General features: G+C 36.1%; 1 protein-coding gene and 1 pseudogene across 1 annotated transcript in view; one reads left to right on the top strand and one right to left on the bottom strand.

The window, feature by feature from the left end:
* The window catches only part of LRRIQ3 (leucine rich repeats and IQ motif containing 3), a 209163-nt gene that overhangs the window by 136636 nt on the left and 54112 nt on the right, over positions 1-18415 (top strand). The gene's annotated exons all lie outside the window — the stretch shown is intronic.
* LOC113882450 lies at positions 1674-2566 on the bottom strand (annotated as a pseudogene).

The following is an 18415-nucleotide window of genomic DNA, read 5'->3' on the forward strand; positions in this document are numbered from 1 at the left end:
AGTTTAACCCAAGGTCAATATACTTAAGGTTTTCTTGGGTCTTTTCTGAACATGCATCCCGTCTGGGTCAGTGTATCCCATCTCTCCCACCTTTTTCCCTTTGGTAACCTTATGTTTGTTTTCTACGTCTGTGAATCTATTTCCATTTCCTAAATAAGGTCATTTGTGTCATTTTTTTAGATTCCATGTATAAGTGATGTCATTTGCTGTTTGTTTCTTTTGTCTGGCTTGCTTCATTTATGATCATCTCTAGGTCCATCCATTTTGCTACAAATCACATTTTATTCTTTTTTATGACTTAGTAATATTATATTATATATAGAATTCTATATATATATGTATTTATATATATACAAAATATACATGCCGTATCTACTTTTCAATTCATCTGTTGATGAATACTTAAGTTGCTTCCATGTCATGACAATTTTAAATAGTACTTCAATTTACATCGGGTTGGATGTATCTTTTCAGATTATGTCTTTCCCCAGATATATGCCTAGCAATGGGATTTTAGGATCATATAGTAGCTCTATTTTTAGTTTATTAAGGATCTTCCATACTATTCATAGTGGTTTACCAGTTTACGTTCCCATAAACAATGTAGTGGGTTGTTTTTTCTCCACACCATCTTCAGCATTTATTATTTATAGACTTTTTTATGTTGGCTATTCTGACTGGTATGAGATGATACCTCACTGTAGTTTTGATTTGAACTTCTCTAATAATTGGCAGTGTTGAATATCTTTTTAGGTACCATATGGCCATCTGTATGTCTTCTTTGGAGAAATGTCTATTTAGATCTTCTACCCATTTCTTTTTTTACACTCTAATCCTAGGTTTATTCAACACAATTATTTTATTCTACACAGCAAAATGGAAACACAGCATTATCTAAAATGCTGCAAAGTTAAAAAACTCAAAACAGAAAATTAATAATACTGACTGTACAAGAAAAGCCAGAAAAGAATGTACATGTTGCCAAGGCAACCTGCACAACCACCATGAATACCAAAACAACAGGGGGTTTTGTGATGACCTATCAGAGCTGGTTTCCAACTTACTCACCATTTTGGAAAGAAAGAGAGATGTGGGTGTGTTTGTGTGCACACATGTGTATACACATGAGTACATGTGAAAAGAATCATTTTGGGCAGATAACAGGCAGTATTTGACCCTAAAGATCAGAGGACTCAAGCAGGGAAACAGGGCCAGGCTAACAGGAATGGCCATTGTGTAAAAGCATTCCCTTTCCTGTAGGACTCTGCAGGCCAGCAGGTTAGGCCTGACCAGACCACCAGAGGGGCCCCAGATCATCTGTGGAATATCAAAACAAGCTCCCACCTGGAGCTGTAACACCACCTGAAGCCCTCTGTTCAGCCCTGCTGACTTTGCTGCTAAACTGACTCAGGAACTAGAAGTGTGGAATCTTTCTAGCCAAAAAACCAGAGGTCATCCTTATAAGCACAACCCCAAACCAACAACACGCCTGCAACCCGAATCATGCTGACAGAGGAAATATCTCAGTTGGTTGCTTCACCTTCAAAGCCTGCCCCCAAGTGAGGGATTTCTTTCCTGGCAATACTCGTTCGGCTATAAAAGTGACAAGAGTGTGTTAGATGGGATACAAGTCAAAGGGGCAGGACTTCAGTGGCCCTGCTTATAGGGAAGAGTCAGAGGTGGAGTAGCTCCTTTGGCGGGCCACAGGGGGAGCAGGCTCGCCTTTGCAAAGAGGCCCTGTGCCAAGGGGAAAGTGACCTTCTCCTCATCCATGGGGGTGACCTGTGCCATGTGAGAGGTGGTTCTCCTGAGAGGACTGATTGGAATTGCCAGTGGAGCTGGCCGAGGCCAGAGGGCCAGCACAGCGTTGGCAGTGCTCTTCTGACCATCAATTTGTCCTCCATCCATGTGCTTCAGTGCCTTTTCCACCTCATCTGGATTCTCAAACTCCGTACATGTGTTGTCTTTAGACAGATGGGGCTGCATCCTTTCCACAGACATGTCAATCATTAATTTTCCCAGAGTTGGAGTGTAGCTTCATGATGTGATCCTTGGTCACATTCATGGTGAGCCTCCTGATGTGCACTTTGGTGGGTTTGGGGGAAGGTCTCTGCCTTTTCTTTTTGTTTTCATCTTTTTTGGGAGGTTTGAATTTGGAGGGGGAGCCCTACCTATTGTCATATTTGCCCTGAGAAGGACTCTGAGAGCCAGAGGTGCTGCTGGAGCTGGAGCTGCAGGATATGCTGCAACTTCTGAGAGGCTGGATGCTGAGGATGAGCCGGAGCTGCTGCTGGAGCCCGTTCTGGGGCCCGAACTAGAGATGGAGCCAACTGAGACCTGGTGCTGCTGCTACCACTGGAAGCATTGCACCACTTTTGAGTTTCACACCAGTCATGATCCTTCTCTCCTGACTCCTTGGTGGTCACTTTATCTCTAGAGCGATCCTTGGAGTTTTATCAGAGTGATCTTTGCATTTGGTAGGAGAAGGAGCAGGAGCTCTAGTGCTGGACATTTTATTATTTTCTTTGACTCCTAGCAAATTCTCTTTCACCTCTGATAAATACATTCTCCCCTTCTGAAGCAATGGGGACCTCACTTATCTGAGCTCTCACTTCTAACTTGAGTCTGAGAAATGATCCCTGATCAAGTGAAATTTACACCAAAGTGCAGAACCTTCCCACCTCCATAACCTGCTCCCGCTGTACTCAGCCTCTGAAGCCAGTCATTTCTCTGTTCTGCCCATTTTTTGATTGGATTGTTTTACTTGTTTCTTTGTTTGAGTTGTATGAGCTGTTTGTATGTTTTAATTTGAGATTAATCTCTTGTCAGTTACATCATTTGCTAATATTTTCTCTGATCCTATAGGTCTTTTTGTTTTATGGTTTCCTTTGCTGTGCAAAAGCTTTTAAGTTTAATTAGGTCCCTTTTGTTTGTTTTTGTTTTATGTCCCCAAGTGAAATGTCTGGGTTTCCCAAAGAGTTTCTACCCAGCTTTATTTCGGGATCTCACATTTTCGATTTGTATTTCTCAGTCCACACTGCTTTCCCCTGGGGTCTGTGGATCAGCAGTTCCCTGCAGTTTTTACAGTGTTCACCACTATTTCTTTGGTTCCTAGCCTGGATTCTTTTTTTTGTTTTGTTTTGTTTTTGTATTTTCTTTTTTTTATTATTTTATTTATTTTATTTTATTTTATTTTTAAACTTTACATAATTGTATTAGTTTTGCCAAATATCAAAATGAATCCATCACAGGTATACATGTGTTCCCCATCCTGAACCCTCCTCCCTCCTCCCTCCTCCCTCCTCATACCATCCCTCTGGGTCATCCCAGTGCACTAGCCCCAAGCATCCAGTACCGTGCATTGAACCTGGACTGGCATCTCGTTTCATACATGATATTTTACATGTTTCAATGCCATTCTCCCAAATCTTACCACCCTCTCCCTCTCCCACCGAGTCCATAAGACTGTTCTATACATCAGTGTCTCTTTTGCTGTCTCATACACAGGGTTATTGTTACCATCTTTCTAAATTCCATATATGTGCATTAGTATACTGTATTGGTGTTTTTCCTTCTGGCTTACTTCACTCTGTATAATAGGTTCCAGTTTCATCCACCTCATTAGAACTGATTCAAATGAATTCTTTTTAATGGCTGAGTAATACTCCATTGTGTATATGTACCACAGCTTTCTTATCCATTCATCTGCTGATGGACATCTAGGTTGCTTCCATGTCCTGGCTATTATAAACAGTGCTGCGATGAACATTGGGGCACACGTGTCTCTTTCCCTTCTGGTTTCCTCAGTGTGTATGCCCAGCAGTGGGATTGCTGGATCATAAGGCAGTTCTATTTCCAGTTTTTTAAGGAATCTCCACACTGTTCTCCATAGTGGCTGTACTAGTTTGCATTCCCACAAACAGTGTAAGAGGGTTCCCTTTTTTCCACACCCTCTCCAGCATTTATTACTTGTAGACTTTTGGATCGCAGCCATTCTGACTGGCGGGAAATGGTACCTCATAGTGGTCTTGATTTGCATTTCTCTGATAATGAGTGATGTTGAGCATCTTTTCATGTGTTTGTTAGCCATCTGTATGTCTTCTTTGGAGAAATGTCTATTTAGTTCTTTGGCCCATTTTTTGATTGGGTCATTTATTTTTCTGGAGTTGAGCTGTAGGAGTTGCTTGTATATTTTTGAGATTAGTTGTTTGTCAGTTGCTTCATTTGCTATTATTTTCTCCCATTCTGAAGGCTGTCTTTTCACCTTGCTGATAATTTCCTTTGTTGTGCAGAAGCTTTTAAGGTTAATTAGGTCCCATTTGTTTATTTTTGCTTTTATTTCCAATATTCTGGGAGGTTGGTCATAGAGGATCCTACTATGATATATGTCAGAGAGTGTTTTGCCTATGTTCTCCTCTAGGAGTTTTATAGTTTCTGGTCTTATGTTTAGATCTTTAATCCATTTTGAGTTTATTTTTGTGTATGGTGTTAGAAAGTGTTCTAGTTTCATTCTTTTACAAGTGGTTGACCAAATTTCCCAGCACCACTTGTTAAAGAGATTGTCTTTAATCCATTGTATATTCTTGCCTCCTTTGTCAAAGATAAGGTGTCCATATGTGCGTGGATTTATCTCTGGGCTTTCTATTTTGTTTCATTGATCTATATTTCTGTCTTTGTGCCAGTACCATACAGTCTTGATAACTGTGGCTTTGTAGTACAGCCTGAAGTCAGGTAGGTTGATTCCTCCAGTTCCATTCTTCTTTCTCAAGATCGCTTTGGCTATTTGAGGTTTTTTGTATTTCCATACAAATTGTGAAATTATTTGTTCTAGCTCTGTGAAGAATACTGTTGGTAGCTTGATAGGGATTGCATTGAATCTACAAATTGCATTGGGTAGTATACTCATTTTCACTATATTGATTCTTCCAATCCATGAGCATGGTATATTTCTCCATCTATTAGTGTCCTCTTTGATTTCTTTCACCAGTGTTTCACAGTTTTCTATATATAGGTCTTTAGTTTCTTTAGGTAGATATATTCCTAAGTATTTTATTCTTTCCTTTGCAATGGTAAATGGAATTATTTCCTTAACTTCTCTTTCTGTTTTCTCATTATTAGTGTATAGGAATGCAAGGGATTTCTGTGTGTTGATTTTATATCCTGCAACTTTACTATAGTCATTGATTAGTTCTAGTAATTTTCTGGTGGAGTCTTTAGGGTTTTCTATGTAGAGGATCATGTCATCTGCAAATAGTGAGAGTTTTACTTCTTCTTTTCCAATTTGGATTCCTTTTATTTCTTTTTCTGCTCTGATTGCTGTGGCCAAAACTTCCAAAACTATGTTGAATAGTAATGGTGAAAGTGGGCACCCTTGTCTTGTCCTGGCTTTAGAGGAAATGCTTTTAATTTTTCACCATTGAGGATAATGTTTGCTGTGGGTTTGTCATATATAGCTTTTATTATGTTGAGGTATGTTCCTTCTATTCCTGCTTTCTGGAGAGTTTTTATCATAAATGGGTGTTGAATTTTGTCAAGGCTTTCTCTGCATCTATTAAGATAATCATATGGTTTTTATCTTTCAATTTGTTAATGTGGTGTATTACATTGATTGATTTGCGGATATTGAAGAATCCTTGCATCCCTGGGATAAAGCCCACTTGGTCATGGTGTATGATCTTTTTAATGTGTTGTTGGATTCTGTAGCCTGGATTCTTTATTTCTATTTCTCTTCTGATCTTTGGGTCAGGTGAGAGACAAACTAGTCCTTCAGGCAGCCCCAAAACAAGCTAGAACATTCCAAACAAATTCTACTCTGTTCCTTCCATCGTAAGTAAGAGAACTGACAATGGCCTGATTTCTCCTGATTCTGCTTCACCGTACTGGGGGAAGGAATCAGTTGCTCTTCCTTGCTATTCTTTGGAACTCTGCATTCAGATGCTTATATCTTTCCTTTTCTCCTTTGTTTTTTGCTTCGCTTCTTTTCACAGCTATTTGTAAGCCTCCCCAGACAGCCATTTTGCTTTTTTGCATTTCTTTTTCATGGGGATGGTCTTGATCCCTGTCTCCTGTACAATGTCATGAACCTCATTCCATAGTTCATCAAGCACTCTATCTATCAGATGTAGGCCCTTAAATCTATTCCTCACTTCCACTGTATAAGGGATTTGATTTAGGTCATACCTGAATGGTCTAGTGGTTTTCCCTACTTTCTTCAATTTAAGTCTGAATTTGGCAATAAGGAGTTCATGATCTGAGCCACAGTCAGCCCCCGGTCTTATTTTTGCTGACTGTATAGAGCTTCTCCATCTTTGGCTGCAAAGAATATAATCAGTCTGATTTCGGTGTTAACCAGCTAGTGATGTCCATGTGTAGAGTCTTCGCTTGTGTTGTTGGAAGAGGGTGTTTGCTATGACCGGTGCGTTCTCTTGGCAAAACTCTATTAGTCTTTGCCCTGCTTCATTCTGTATTCCAAAGCCAAATTTGCCTGTTACTCCAGGTGTTTCTTGACTTCCTTCTTTTGCATTCCAGTCCCCTATAATAAAAAGGACATCTTTTTTGGCTGTTAGTTCTAAAAGGTCTTGTAGGTCTTCATAGAACTGTTCAACTTCAGCTTCTTCAGCGTTACTGGTTGGAGCATAGACTTGGATTACTGTGATATTGAATGGTTTGCCTTGGAAATGAACAGAGATCATTCTGTCGTTTTTGAGATTTCATCCAAGTACTGCATTTCGGACTTGTTCTGTTGACCATGATGGCTACTTCATTTCCTCTAAGGGATTCCTGCCCACAATAGTAGATATAATGGTCATCTGAGTTAAATTCACTTATTCCAGTCCATTTTAGATCGCTGATTCCTAGAATGTCGACGTTCACTCTTGCCATCTCCTGTATGACCACTTCCAATTTGCCTTGATTCATGGACCTAACATTCCGGGTTCCTATGCAATATTGCTCTTTACAGCATCGGATATTACTTCTATCACCTGTCACATCCACAACTGGGTATTGTTTTTGCTTTGGCTCCATCCCTTCATTCATTCTAGAGTTATTTCTCCACTGATCTCCAGTAGCATATTGGGCACCTACCGACCTGGGGAGTTCCTGTTTCAGTATCCTATCATTTTGCCTTTTCATACTGTTCATGGGGTTTTCAAGGCAAGAATACTGAAGTGGTTTGCCATTCCCTTCTCTAGTGGACCACTTTCTGTCACACCTCTCCACCATGACCCCCCTGTCTTGGGTAGCCCCACACGGCATGGCTTAGTTTCATTGAGTTAGACAGGGCTATGGTCCGTGTGATTAGACTGAATAGAGAACTGCAAATAAAGATGTTATGAATGTCTTACTTTTCTGTCAATTTATTAATAAATATTTTAATTAAATATTAATAAGTTATCATTCTAATAAAATATAGTTTCTGCCATATGTTTCTACATCTAAATGATCCCTTGATATATCTGACTCTTTTGAATGTGGCTTTTTCTGGATTGAGTGCTTATTTAGTTGCTGTAAATCATTGACTCATTTCCAGAGCTTGTATAAAGCTGTTTTAGCCATTCTGTAGTTATTTATTTGATATTCCTGTGAAAGATTGAGGATATGGGTGGTACTCTCATAGATTCCTAGTCTACCATCTTTCTGACCCATTATTCTTGTATTTATTTCATCCATTTTATCTATTTTGTTTTCTCTTTCTAGAATCCCTATTATTCAGACAGACCTCTTGGACTGATCCTTTTACTTTCCTACTTTTTATAACCTATTTCCTCCTTTCTTAATTTTCCCTTTTTTATGGAATATTTACTAAGTTTTTCCTTCTAACTCTATTTTTTAAATTATGTAGTCAAAATTCTAAAATGCACACTAAAATATACAACAACAATTCTTAGATAATAGATGCAATTTAGTTAATAGATAAAATTTATTCTCCTTTTCTGAGAATACTAATATCACATAGATTTGATGGTTTTTATTGGAGTATAGTTGTCTTACACTTCTGTGTCAATTTCTGCTGTACAGCAAAGTAAATCAGCCATACTTATACATATAGCCCCTCTTTTTTGGATTTTCTTCCCATTTAGGTCACCATAGAGCACTGAGATCTCTGCAAAACTTGGTATGAGGACCTTCATTTCCCAATTTTTCAGTCAGGTAGTCCTGAATCCTTAGCTGTACTTATGTCCCTGAATATAAAATCTATCTAGTTTAACTTTTCTGCAAAATAAATCTTTAATCTCCCATCTCCTACAAAGAGATGAAAGAGTCACTTGGTTACATGTGGTTGCCAAAAGTTCTGTTGACATAATTATGCCTTTAAAACAATTATTTAAGTCATGTTTCCAATTCTCTGCCTTTTTAGTGTTCTATACTGTGAATCAGCTTTCTCGTTTCCTTGCAGTAAATTTCAACTTTATAATATTTGTTGTCCCTTACCTTTTATTCATCTGCTTTCCTGCTTCCATTTTTTTTTATATGTCACTGCTATTTTCTTTCTTTCTTTCTCATTGTCTTTACATGTCTTTTCATTTTTTATTATGGTACTCAGTTGCAGGGAGGAAGCAAAAAATTAATATGTTGAAACATTTTAACTTATTCTTTTTAATCTGAGATAAACATTGATATTTTAAATTGAGCTGACTAGTATTCACAATATATATTAGATATGTGAAAAGAAGGTAAGATAAGGTGAAAAGGAGGGAATATGCAGTTTTGGAACATATATTCTGTTACAGACAAGGGAGTTTTAACCCTTGGAAAATGTCAATTATAAATCATGCTGAATTCTGATTGACTTCCCTCTCAAGTGAATACTTTTGTAGCCATCATCAGTGGATCATGAAGATTAAAATGTGTTAACCATCCCAGATAATGTCACAGTATAACATTTAATTTAATTTATTGTTTCTCTTTTATAGACGAGGAAAGTGAGTTTAAAGAACTAAGATAGTTTACTCAAGGTCATATAATCCATAAGTGCCAGAGCTTTGCTATTCCCAGGCTGTTTCCTGATTCAAAGTCTAGTGCCTTTTCTATTTCGCCATGATGCCTCCTGAGGACCATAAATGTGTCACTATGAAATAATTAAAATCATATGCATCGGAATATGGTTGTATTAGATTAAGCTATCTGAATCCATGAAACCTAATAACATCTGTCACTCCCTCTGTCATTCCAAATACTGTGGGACCACCCATTTTATATAAAATTCTATTAATTATTTCCTATTTATTCTAATATTCCTGATGTTTAAAAAAAGCCATGAGAGTTAAAGAGTATCTTACTTATCTAAAATCATTATACTTATCTAAAAACATTGGAATTAGAGTAAAAAATAACATTTCTTCCTATATTTTTAAATTTAAATCACAAACAATTACCTTATACTTGCTTTAACAAATTGGTTAATTTTAAGCAGCTAGAAATTATACTGATGTTACTTCAACAGTTTAGTATTATTTTTTCGCATAAGATTTTATCAGTTCAGTATTAAAGATCACTATTTTTTTTAACTAAGTAGTATTTTCTGTTGCTTTGCAATTATTGCATTTTTATATGTATGATTATCTTAAACTATTCTACCAATTTCTATACAATAATATATTCAAATATATAGTCAAAGTGATATAGGATGAGAAATACTTTCTACTGAGCAGTGTTTCTCCTTTCTTCTCTATAAAGATTTCCTTTCAGAATGATTGGTATAATTTCTTTCTCTGACAATATTCAAGTGTAAGTTCAACAAACCTTAGTTTGAAAGATTAGGAAGTTTGACAGTCTCTTTCTACTATTTAGTTAATATCAGGTAATACCATTGTGTTTGTGATGCAAACCTTTCTGCACTAGTTAATTCATTTCCTCTAAAATGAAAGATGAGCAATTCTGGGAGTACTGAGTGAGAGGAGTGCTTTTGCAATCCCACAGGAAGTAGCATCTTTTAACTTTAATGATTTTCATAAGAATAACCTTTTTCAATCCCAGCTTATACCTACTCTTTGGTATTTGTTAAAAAAAAAAAAAAAAGTAGTTATGACAAATTCTTAAGTCCATTGGATCAAACTTTGCATAGTTATCCAAATATTCTATTTTTATTATCCAATTACTTCTGCCTGCTGATTTTTCTTTTGTCTACTTAACCAAGAATTGAAAGAGATATATTGAAACCTTCCACTATAATTGTGAATTTGTTTGCTTCTCCTTAATTCTGTCAAATTTTGTTTTCCTCATTTTAAGGTTATTTTATTACCTGATTATAATTGATATGTATTTTTGGTAAGTTGAAACTTTTATTATTATATATTTACCTTCTCTGTTCCTAATAATGTTTTTTTATTCATGTTTTCTGTTGTCTGATGTTAGTATATATGCTCAACTATATTTTAGTTTAAATTTTCCATGGATACTTTTTCATCCATATATATATGGTCCAGTTCTGTAGTCCATTTATTTTTACTATATTTATTGATATAACTGGGCCTGTTTCTAGCTTCTACTTTTTGCCAGTTCTAATCTTGTTTACTTTCTGTTTTTTTCATAACAAATATCTATATTTTTCCTTTCCTTTGACTTATTATTTTGAAACAATTTCAAATTACAGAAAAGGCACATATATTACAAATTATTCCTAAATACCCTTCACCTATTCCCCAGATGTTATCATCTTAAATAATCATAGCACAGTTATCAAAACAGGAATTTAATTAACATTCATACCATACTGGTAGCTCAGATGGTAAAAAATCTGCCTGCAGTGTGAGAAACCCAGGTTCAGTCCCTCCAGTCAAGAAGATCCCCTGGAGAAGGAAATGGTAACCCATTCCAGTATTCTTGCCTGGACTATTCCATGGACAGAGGAACCTGGTGGATTACTGTCCATAGGGTTGCAAAGAGTCACGCAGGACTGAGTGACTAACACTTTCACTTTCATCAGTTCAGTTCAGTTCAGTTCTGTCGCTCAGTCATGTCTGACTCTTTGCAACCATGAATCACAGCACGCCAGGCCTCCCTGTCCATCACCATCTCCTGGGGTTCACTCAAACTCATGTCCATCAAGTTGGTGATGCCATCCAGCCAGCTCATCCTCTGTTGTCCCCTTTTCCTCCTGCCCCCAATCCCTCCCAGCATCAGAGTCTTTTCCAATGAGTCAACTCTTCACATGAGGTGGCCAAAGTACTGGAGTTTCAGCTTTAGCATCATTCCTTCCAAAGAAGTCCCAGGGCTGATCTCCTTTAGAATGGGCTGGTTGGATCTCCTTGCAGTCTAAGGGACTCTCAAGAGTCTTCTCCAACACCACAGTTCAAAAGCATCAATTCTTCGGAGCTCAGTTTGCTTCACAGTTCAACTCTCGCATCCATACATGACCACTGGAAAAACCATGGCCTTGACTAGATGGACCTTTGTTGGCAAAGTAATGTCTCTGCTTTTCAATATGCTATCTAGGTTGGTCATAACTTTTCTTCCAAGGAGTAAGCATCTTTTAATTTCATGGCTGCAGTCACCATCTGCAGTGATTTGGGAGCCCAAAAAAATAAAGTCTGACACTGTTTCCACTGTTTCCCCATCTGTTTCCCATGAAGTGATGGGTATTAATTTATCTGTGAGCCATATTCATGTTTTACCAGTTGTGCAATGTTTTTGATTTGTCCAGGATCCAGTCCTAATATTGCCTAGGTTTTTAGTTGTGTCATTTTGTGTTTGATTTTAATTTTAAAATCTTTTTTTAATAAACTACAAATCTTGTTATTTGTTTGACCTTACTTTCCATATCTTTTGTAGCATCTCCTTGATTTATTTCTTAACTTGGCTGCACCTCACTTTTCTTCAAAAGTATTTATTACATGAGGCTATAGTAGAAAACCTTTCACCTTTTATCCTATACACTAATTTTTTACCTCACATTTGAATAATAAGTTGACTAAATTTTTAAGTCTGTGTTTAAGATTATTTTCTTTCTATACAAGCATACCTCAGTTTTTTTTTTTCTGTTTTGTGAATATGCATTTTTACCAACTGAAGATTTATGGCAAAAAAGATTCCTAGCTATTAAGTCCATGGGGTCTCAAAGAGTCAGACACGACTCAGTGACTAAACCACCACCACCACCACCAAAAATGCTACTCCAGTGAACACATGAATAATAAGAAAGTGAAACATCCTTAGTACTGATACTTAGAAAGTTTTAGTGGTCTGGATAGAAAATCAAGTCAATAACAACATTCCCTTAAGCCAAAGCTTAATCCAGAGCAAGATTCTAACTCTCTTCAATCCTGTGCATGACAAGAGAGGTGAGGAAGCTGCAGAAGAAAAGTTTGAAGCTAGCACAATTTGGTTTATGAGGTTGAAGGAAAGAAGCCATCTCTGTAAAATTTAAGTGCAAGATGAAGCTGATGTAGAAGCTGCAACAGGTTATCCAGCAGATCTTGCCAAGGTAATTAATGAAAGTGGCTACACTAAACAACAGATTTCTAATGCAGACAAAACAGCCTTATATTGGAAAAGGATGCCATTGAAGACTCATAGTTAGGAAAAGTCAATGTTTGGATTCAAAGGACAGGATGACTCTTTTATTATTGGCTAACACAGTTAGGGACTTTAAGTTGAAGCCAATGCTCATTTACCATCCTAGAAATCCTAGGATTCTTAGAGTTACAACCTTAAATCATCTCTATGTTCTATTACTAGAACAATAAAGCTTAGATGACAGCTCATCTGTTTATAACATGGTTTCCTGAATATTAAGTCTACTGTTTAGACCTACTGCTTAAAAATGAAGAAAGATTTCTTTCAAAATTTTACAACTCATTGACAGTGCAACTGGTCATCCAATAGTTCTGACTGAGATGTACAAAGAGATTAATGTCACTCTGATGCCACAATATTCTGTGGTCCATTTATCAAGAAGTAATTTTGACTTTCAAGTCTTATTTTCAGAAATACATTTTGTAAGGCTGTAGCTACACTGGTTAGCAATTCCTCTGATTGATCTTTTCAAAGTAAATTGAAAACCTGGAAAGGATTCACCATTCTAGATGCTCTTAAGGATGCTTGTGATTTATGGGAGGAGGTCAAAATACCAACATTAACAGGAATTTGAAAGATGTTGATTCCAATCCTCCTTGATGACTTTGAAGGGTTCAAGACTTCAGGGAAGAAAGTAACTGCAGATTTTGTGGAAATAGCAAAAGAATTAGAAGTGGAGACTAAAGAGCTCACTGAACCGCTTCAACCTTACCATAAAACTTGAACAAATGAGGAATTGCTTCTTAGAGATGAGCAAAGTGCTTTATTGAGGTGGAATCTACACCTGGTGAAGATGCTGTGAAGATGGTGGAAATGACCAAAAAGGATTTAGAATATTACATAAACTTAGGGGCTAATGCAGCAGCAGGGTTTTAGAGGATTGACTTCAATTTGAAGAGTTCTGCCATGCGTGGTTCAGACATAAAGCATCTGCCTGCAATGCAGGAGACCTGTGTTCGATCCCTGGGTTGGGAAAATCCCCTGGAGGAGGACATGGCAACACCACTTCAGTATTTTTGTATGGAGAATCCCCATGGACAGAGGAACCTGGCAGGCTACAGTTCATGGGGTTGCAAAGAGTCAGACATGACTAACTGACTGAGCACACAGATTGTGGGAAAATATGTTATAGAGAAATTGTTTGTGAAAGGAAGAGTAGATTGAAGAGGTAAATTTCATTACCATCTCATTTTAATTGCCACAGCCACACTGACCTTTAGCAACCACCGCCCTCCAGCCAACAGCCATCAACGTCAGGGCAAGATCCCCTGTGACTTGCTGAAATCTCAGATAATGGTCAGCAGTTTTTAGTTATAAAGTACTTTTAACTAAGATATATACATTTTTCAACATGATACTTTTGCACACTTAATAGACTATACTACAGTGTAAATATAATTTTATATGCACTGGGAAACCAAAACTTTGTGTGTCTCACTTTATTGTGGTGCTTGCTTTATTATCGTGGTGGTCTGGAACTGAACCTGTAGTATCTCTGAGTTATGCCTGTACTTCCAAACTGTCACTCCATTGTCTTCTTGCATTCAGTGTTGCTGCTAAGCAATGTGATGTCATTTTATTCTTGTTCCTTTAGAAGCTTTTAAAATTGTCTGACTTTAGCCCTTAAATTTTACTAAAATATGGTTATATATATATATATACACACATACATATATAATTAAAAGTAAACATGGTTATATGTATATTTTACTCTTTCTTCTTCTTAGCATATCTTATATTTATTTGTTCATATATTTTCCGCTCTCCATTTTTCTTTTTCTCATCTTCTGGGAAACCAGTTACCTCAGCACTTTTACTTCTCTATATCTTTCCATTTCTTTTTTAATTTTATATTTCTTCATCCTTCCCAGAATTCTTTCGAGAAATTGTTCAGTCTGATCTTTAAGCTCATGAACTATTCTTTAGTAACATCCATTTTACTATTTGTATCATCCACCTACATAAGATTTTCACTTCTATACTTTATTACTATTTTTTCTCATTCTTATTTTATTTTATATTGTTTTTATTCCCCCGTTTTTGGTAAGTTCAATATAATGAGTTGAAATTCTTATTCTGTCTAATATTGCTTCTTGTAGCATCTCTTGTCCAGCTTGTTATCTTTTTCTTGATATAGTTTTATTTTAACCTGTGAGGACATATTGCCAGAGATTCTCTGACATCTCAGTGCTTATTCTTCTTACCAGGTCTATGTTCTAGTTACATATAAAGTGCTACTTACAATTCCAAGAATGTAACATTTTGCCTGTGCTTATGTTTTTTCCTCCAACTGAAAATACGTCCATTTTTGCCTTTTGAAATCCATTTGTTCTGCAGTACCTTAATTACATTTGTTTTCTACACTAAGTTTTTGTTCTCCTTAATAATTGCAATTAATGCCTTCATCTTGTACATTCCATAACACTCTATACACACTTTTACTTGTGGTTGTTTTGAGCAATCTTCCCCTTGCCAAAATATGAATTTATTGAAAACGATGGATTTTCTGTCTCTGTGTCTTCCTTAACATTTGGCAGCTTATCATGTCCACAAGGAGTACTCTTAAGAGATCTGAAATCAATATATAAATGAAGTTTACATTTATCTGAGCAAGGTAAATTACATGGCAACAAGTATGGAAATGGATAAATAGAATGTGGGTAAGCAACTATCCATAAGGATAATATATGATTTTTTAATGTTTAATTAGAAATGACATATGTCATACTATGATTTTTCTAATCCTTATATTGTTACTGTAAGCCCAGCCAGAATAATTCATATTTTATATATGCTGAGTATTTTAACTCCTACATAGGGCCATATTTCCCTGTTTACTTTCTCACTGTGATATTTCAAGTAGCCAAAACTTTTAAAATATTTGCCAGATAAACAAATACACTAGTGAATGAATGACCCATGGCTGTTTGTACCATGACCATGTACTTATTGCTCTGTAAAGTCTCTATTAGTGCCTGCTGTCTTGGTATAATTATTAATAATAGTGCCTTTCAATCTTGAACACGTTCTAATTTGAATAATATATGATTACATAAATTAAATGCCATACTGTTTCTGTCATCAATAGATCAATTAAAACTTTACGAATAATTTCAAGGATACAAATAATTGTGAGGTTCAAATGAGGCAGGGATAGGTCTGGGACATCAGACATGGCTTTTCAGGTTTTTTCTTCCCTTGAAGAACTTGCACCTATGGCCCAGCAAAGTAGATGAGATATCTGTGAGTTTTATCAGTTTACTTCACACAGAGGCAAGTGTTTATTTATACTATGAAATATTTCTGTTTTCTTTTTCAGAAAGTTGTATAGTTTCTATGACTTTCTCCAGAGAGTGTAACCTTATAGATTCTGAGTTTATTTAATATAAGCAATCCTTTAGCCAGGCATCATCCTGCTAAGGGCATTTGATAGATAAGATCTCTTCCTCCTAGAAAATATCATTTGTCTTTTTTTTTTTTGGAGTGCCATTTGACATAGGGATTAGATCAGATCATGCGTATTCTTTCCTTTCCCCCTGGGCACTTTACAAACAGAATGAATGGATCACCGTCCAAATACTTTAACTCCTTCTTCCCACACCTCCAACAGGGTTTGAAATTTAGAGAGCATTTTATTACACTTAGTTTTTTTAAACTACACTTTAGATTATTATTACATATATATTGTTAACAGCTCTAGGTACTCAAAATCCAACAGTAGATAAGGCATATAAAACTCTATTCTCATGAAGCTAGTATATTAGTGGTAAAGATGATATTACATATGTCAGTGGAATTTCTATAAGATTATGAAGTTATAACATATGCTTAAGGATATATACTGTACTGTTTCATTTATATTAGCAAATAAATCAATTGAATTACACATGACAGCTTAACTACTGATTATTTTTGTTGTAAACATTATCCAAAATTCCTCTTTCTAGTTATTAACTTGTAATAAATATATGTTTTATTTTATTTAAATTAAACCTGTTATCCCTTCTAGTTTTTATTCTAAATTGCCTAACCAAATATTTTTTTTTCTTCATAAAATACTGCATGTCAGATATTTTAAAGAGATATAATGTTTCAGGGATACTTATTCTATCTTGTATTTTGAGTTTTTTCCATTGTTAGAAATTAAACATATACATTTCTTGATTTATACTGAAGGGATATGGCATACCAAGCAGACATTGCAACCCTACGAGTACATGTTAGCGTTTTCTTAACCTTCTGTTATAAGTATAGCTGAAAGATGGGACAATTGCAGTTATTTCAACAAAATTTATACAGATGCAGTTATAAGAAGCAAATTCAGATATTTTTCACAAAGTGCCAGCTGTTATATAAAAGACATTTCTGAGAACAAAACTGCTATTTTCAATTCAGAATATAAGGTCACAGGATTAATTATTTGAGGGTCATTATTATATCCAAGTGCCTGTGATCAGATTTGTACAATCTTTAGTTATTTTATCTCCATTATGTACTTTGTCTTTCTCTAAATCCATTTATGAGTCTGAAATGAGGACTCTCAAGGAGATTTTACGGTTTCCATTGAAATGCATTACATTTTCTGCCTCCAACATTTTTCTTCCAAATTCATCCAATTTATCATATCTTGCTGATTTCAATCCACTTGTGCATTAGGCAGTTCTATCAGTGCTTTTTTTTTTTTTCCCTCCTAAATCGTTTGCTGGAATGACTGAATTTTAGTCCAGGATATAAAACAATATAAACTAAATTACTTCAGATGAGTAATTAGAGCATACTCATGCATGTAAAACTAGAAATGTTTGTTGCTGGATTTAAAATTGAAAACAAAATTTAGTTTGTATCAGTATAATAGTTCAAATTGCTTTTTAAGTATTTTTAATATTCTTACTAACAGGAATAGAGAGGAAGAAGGTTAAATTCAAATGAAAGTAAGTATAGCTTAATGGAAAGAAAATAGGCTTTGAATCAAATACATTGGTTTTACTTTCTAATTCTAAGCCACAATATGATTATATTCCAGTCCCGTATTCCATATACCCCCCCTGCATTGTCCAGCTTCCCATGCACTGAAGGATTATATGATTATTTCTGTCTACTTCACTGTGAGCAAAAGTGAAACTTATCACTTCAGAGTAAAAGCAATTAAGAGTTATCATTCTCTTTCCCCCCTTGTAGATCTTGGAGGCCATGTGTTCCATTAGCATATTTAAAAGGTACTACTGACACACATTGGTTCTTAGATGAGAAATGGATAAATCTTTACTCTACTAAGCTACTGGGTTTATAGAGATAGAAGAAATTAAGGTTAATTATGCTGCATTGATACATAAGAAGACCCTTAAATATGGCCTCATCTTAGTGTCCAGATACGAAAACTGTTAAGAGATTGGGAAAAATTGGCAGTCTAAGTTTTGTAGTAGCAAAGCATTTCCCTGTTATAACTTGGAAGGCAAACTGTTTGCTAACTTAATGGCTTTAGGGGAAAAACAGAGTATTGATTTTGTGTGTTGGTTGTACTGTACTGTGTTTGGAAAGTTATCCCGTAGAAAAAAGAGGAGCTCAGCAAAGTAGGGACTTCCCTGGTGGCTCAGAAGTTAAAGCGTCTGCCTGCAATGTGGGAGACCCGGGTTCAATTCCTGGGTCAGAAAGATCCACTGGAGAAAGGAATGGCAACCCACTCCAAATACTCTTGCCTGGAGAATCCCATGGAGAGAGGACTCTGGTAGGCTACAGATCCATGGGATAGCAAAGAGTCGGACATGACTGAGCGACTTCACTTTCACTTTCAGCAAAGTAGCTGGTATTCAAGGCAAAATAAAAGAGAATGAAGAGTTCAGAAATTTAGGGCTTTGGAAAATCTGTCTGCTTCTATAATCCCAAATAGTAAAACAAAACA

This window comes from Bos indicus x Bos taurus, chromosome 3, assembly GCF_003369695.1.
Source record: "Bos indicus x Bos taurus breed Angus x Brahman F1 hybrid chromosome 3, Bos_hybrid_MaternalHap_v2.0, whole genome shotgun sequence".
In the NCBI taxonomy this organism is placed as follows: domain Eukaryota; kingdom Metazoa; phylum Chordata; class Mammalia; order Artiodactyla; family Bovidae; genus Bos; species Bos indicus x Bos taurus.